This window comes from Sinocyclocheilus anshuiensis, unplaced genomic scaffold (genome assembly GCF_001515605.1).
Source record: "Sinocyclocheilus anshuiensis isolate Anshui unplaced genomic scaffold, SAMN03320099.WGS_v1.1 scaffold1797, whole genome shotgun sequence".
Taxonomy (NCBI): Eukaryota; Metazoa; Chordata; class Actinopteri; order Cypriniformes; family Cyprinidae; genus Sinocyclocheilus; species Sinocyclocheilus anshuiensis.
In genome coordinates, this window is record NW_015536553.1 from 232,504 (window position 1) to 237,006 (window position 4,503).

Consider the following 4,503-nt stretch of genomic DNA (forward strand, 5'->3'; position numbering starts at 1 on the left):
TTGAAACATGAGAAAACTCTCCCATTTCTTTTACCAAACACCCGTCAGATAAAATGTATTTTAGAAAGACGCCAAACACTCAATGAAAAATTAAGTATAAAATAGTTCACATACCACCGTCCATATACTCTTTGGCATCTTTCGGATCTCTGAAAGTTTTCTGAATGCCATTCACCTTGAAGACCAACACGGCAGGGAAGTTCATTTGGAAATGGATGCCACGCTTAATAAGTTCAGCGCAAATCGGGTTGAAGGCTCTCCTCGCAGCACGAACTGCAGGAGAGATGTCAGGAGCGATGCGGAGAAGCTGATCCTCGTATTTAAGTTGGCCTTTGCATCTAGCTGCAGACATATTTGTAGCGACGTCTCTGGAGCAATGAACCTTGATGATAACAGGACGAGGATGGCCATCTGTAGTCGTGCCAAACCCTCGGTGTGCGCGGTCAAGTGCAATACTCAAGACTGGCAGTTTGAGCAATTTTGGTATAAAAGTTTAAAAAAAATGTAAGGGATCACTTCCTTCGACGGACTCTCTGCGGTTTAAAATTCGAATATTGTCCCGTCTGGAACGCCCCTCCAGATCTGTGATCTTCTCAGTAAGTGTTGTATTAAGTTTCTCGAGTGCAGCCAGCTTCTTTTTTAGCGGAGCGACGTCATCTTCTATGGCGGAGATACGAGTTTCTGTTTCGGCCTGGCGAGTCGCAAAGAGCGGCAGCGACCTCCTCGATGCGTTTGATGATACTTTCAACTTTCACGTCCAGCCCAGACTCCAGTTTAGCGAAATAGTCATTCAGCATCTTTTGCGTATGCCGACCTTCCTCTGCAATGACTTCGGCAATGTGTTTAAGCAGAGCCCCGTGAGAAAAGTCAGGTAACGAGCTCTCATTGCTAACCGCATGATCGCTGCTAGCACTAGCCTCACTCGAATCAGTACAATCTTCCGTAAAACTTGGGAATGGTCCAGCTTGTTCTGTTTTGATGGCTTGGGCATGGTGAATTATCAGTAAAGCGACTAAATAATGACTTTGAGAAAGACAGGTGAAGGTAGATAATAAACAACAGGAACGTGAACTGGGAGAGGGAAAAGAAAAGCGACCGCTCACTCCGCCGCCATTACCGGAAGCCCGCTGTCAGTGGAGTCAAAAGATAATTACGTTATCATTAGGGTTGCCAATTAACTTCAGAAATGGAAAATAAGGGACAACTGTGATTCTTTATCTTTTATTCTTTAAAAGGGTCATATGATGTTGCTAAAAATAACATTATTTTGTGTATTTGGTGTAATGAAATGTGTTTATGCGGTTTAAGGTTAAAAAAAACAAATTATTTTCCACATACTGTACATTACACGACATGGCGGCGGCAACAACAATACTACAGCGAGAATAAAAGTTACGCCTTCTTTCTTTGCGTGAACATTTGGGCGGCGTTATGCAAATCTTCCCAGATAGTGACGTAGGTATGTGGGGGCGTGTTAGAACGAGCCGTTTTAGGTAGGTGTGGCTGACTCTTAACTTTTATAAAGAATATCTCTTTGGATTTGAGACTTTAGTCTTTGCAACTTTACAGCTCTTCTTTATGCACCAAGAGCTTGTAACACTCCAAAGAGAAAGGAAAAATTTAAATCGCATCATATGACCCTTTTAAGAAAATAGTGTTTATTCTTGTATTCTTGTAGAAAATTGGTGTTTATTCTTCAAGAAAATAAGGGACAGAATAAGGGATGCTCCAAATATTTGTACTGTACCATAAATGTAGGCTGTCTGCCTGCAGTTAAAAAGTTCTCAGAAATAATCACAATTGATTTGTTTAACCTATTTATGTACAATTGTTCTAAAAATAATTTTAATGTCATATAAAAAATGTCATCGACCTGTGTAAATTGTACCATTGTAGAACTGTGACTTCACAAGTATAGTAATTTAGGAGGTGAAAATACTGTGAAATTACATACAAATGGCATGCAATTTGAAAGCATAACAACTGAAGGTCTTAACATCAGTCAATAAAGCATTTTTTTTTTAAACAATGGCACTTAAAAGTTTTGAACTAAAATATTATTGCAACCATATAGCCTTTGAATTTAGAATAGATCTCAACAACATCACACACTGTGCTCAGATATTTCTCCTTAGCTAGAGACTCTGGAGGAGACAAATGTGAGAGATCCAAAGTTTCAAACAAGATCTCAACAGCATCACACACTGTGCTCAGTTTTTTGTCCTTAGCTAGACTCTGGATCTCTCACATTTGTCTCTTGTAAAGCTTTAGAAGATATCTCAAAAACATCACACACTGTGCTCAAATATTTATCCTTAGCTAGAGACTCTGGATCTCTCACATTTGTCTCTTTTAAAGCTTTAGAAGAGATCTCAACAACATCACACACTGTGCTTAGATTTTTCTCCTACACTAAAGACTCGAGAGCTCTACATTTGTCTCCTCTAAATTTCAGAAGTGATCTCAATAACAAAGTGTGCACCAAGTCAAATGCCTCAATATGAACTCAAATATTTCTACCATATAATATGTATTAATAATCAAATTAATCAATTAATAACCAAGACTGAGTCATAAGTCATTTATGTGCCTTTCAGCAAAGAAAGCTCCAAGGTTACATTTTCTCTAAATCAGTTTTGATTAAGGCATCTGGTACATTACTATTTCCAACAACAAATTACGTGCCTAAGTACATAAACATTGTCCTATAAAAAGTAACATTGTCCTTATTTCTGCATAATTTCTCTCTCAATATAGCCTTTAACTCTGAATTTATTTAAACCCCCCCCTTTATTTAGTGCCTTTCAAGTACTTGACTTGATGCACACTTTGTAAAGATGTTGAGATCTCTTCTAAAGCTTTACAGGAGACAAATATGAGATCCAAAGATTGTTTAGCTAAAGAGAAAAATCTAAGCACAGTGTGTGATGTTGTTGAGATCTCTAATCTAAACTTTTGAGGAGACAAATGTAAGAGATCCAGAGACTCTAGCTAAGGAGAAAAATCTGAGCACAGTGTGTGATGTTGTTGAGATCTCTTCTAAAGCTTTAAAAGAGACAAATGTGAGACCACCAGCGTATTTAACTAAGGAGAAATATCTGAGCACAGTGTGTGATTTTATTGAGATCTCTTCTAAAGCTTTAAAGGAGACAAATGTGAGAGATCCAGAGTCTCTAGCTAAGGAGAAATATCAGAGCACAGTGTGTGATGTTGTTGAGGTCTATTCTAAAGCTTTAAAAGAGACAAATTTGAGAGATCCAATGTCTGTAGCTAAGGAGAAAAATCTGAGTACAGTATGTGATGTTGTTGAGATCTCTTCTAAAACTTTAAAGGAGACAAATGTGAGACCACCAGAGTCTTTAGACTAGGATAAATATCTGAGCACAGTGTGTGATGTTGTTGAGATCTCTTTTAAAGCTTTAAAGGAGACCATTGTGAGAGTGTTAGAGATTTTGTCTCAGGAGACAAATTTGAGAAGCAGAAGACTCAATCAAAAATCTCCATTCGATCTTAAAGTAACCTCATTTCTGTCTAGGATAAATATTTGAGATGTTATAAAGATTTCACTTTTGATTTTTCTTTCCTATGGGGATGACCGAATATGAAATGTTGTCCCATTGTTTTATTGTTTTGAATGACATGCTCTCTGCCCATGCAAAAGCAAAATTCACTGCCTTTTTCATTAGACTGAAAGGCTTGACAGGTAGCAATTTGGAATTATGTGGCTTTCGGCACAAAACATTTTTGTCCTTGTAATACTACGTTGTCGATATGGATTTAACATTTTATTATTCAGTTCCTTGGTCAAATGGAACAGTAAGAAATAATTACACTTTTGAGACACTGACTGTAGCAGGTACAGACTGACTGAATCAGTGTGAAAAATTTGCAGTCCATAAAAGTAGGCAAGGCAGTGAGAATAAATGGAGAAGAGGCATTCAGTGAAACATAGGCTATAAAACACATTTTATAGTGTGCATGTAATATAACAAGAATGCTTCTGCGGTATCTCTTATCTATTCTGTTCAACAGCCATGTCCGTTCTACTTTTGCAGCTTAAGGAGCTGGTAGTAATTTTTGAAAGCTATGTGGAAGCGGTCTCGCTGTTCATGACCCACTGGTCATCATTCCAATCCAAGTTGAAAAGATCTCACTGAGCCCCATTGCATCCTGTATTTTTTGGAGTAATTGGGTGGGTACTGTGCACTGTGCACATGGTTGCAGTCAACCTTGGGTCCTTTCATTATTGTTGAATAAACATCCTGCGAATAATCAGCTTAGCCAATGGCAGGCTGGAAAATTGTAAGAGAAAGCTTGAAAAGTCCTCAGTGAGAGTGTAAAGCAAAATGTTTGGAAATTAGTTACACTGCTGAAAACTGACAGAGGCACCTGATTTTACCTGTCTGCATTGCTGTTTTGTGTTTTGTACGAGGTGTGCTGGTTCATACGGGACTAACAGATGCCAATATGACTAATATTCATAAAAACTTGTCATGATAGATG

At 38.1% G+C, this 4,503-nt stretch overlaps 1 protein-coding gene and 1 long non-coding RNA gene across 2 annotated transcripts in view; both read left to right on the forward strand.

Moving 5' to 3' along the window:
- The window catches only part of LOC107701285 (delta-sarcoglycan-like), a 107,705-nt gene that overhangs the window by 61,587 nt on the left and 41,615 nt on the right, over positions 1-4,503 (forward strand). The window lies entirely within an intron of this gene.
- The window catches only part of LOC107701295 (uncharacterized), a 19,837-nt gene that overhangs the window by 3,505 nt on the left and 11,829 nt on the right, over positions 1-4,503 (forward strand). Inside the window, exon 2 of the long non-coding RNA XR_001635629.1 lies at positions 3,163-3,169. This is a non-coding gene — a long non-coding RNA (uncharacterized LOC107701295). The remainder of the gene's footprint in view (positions 1-3,162; positions 3,170-4,503) is intronic.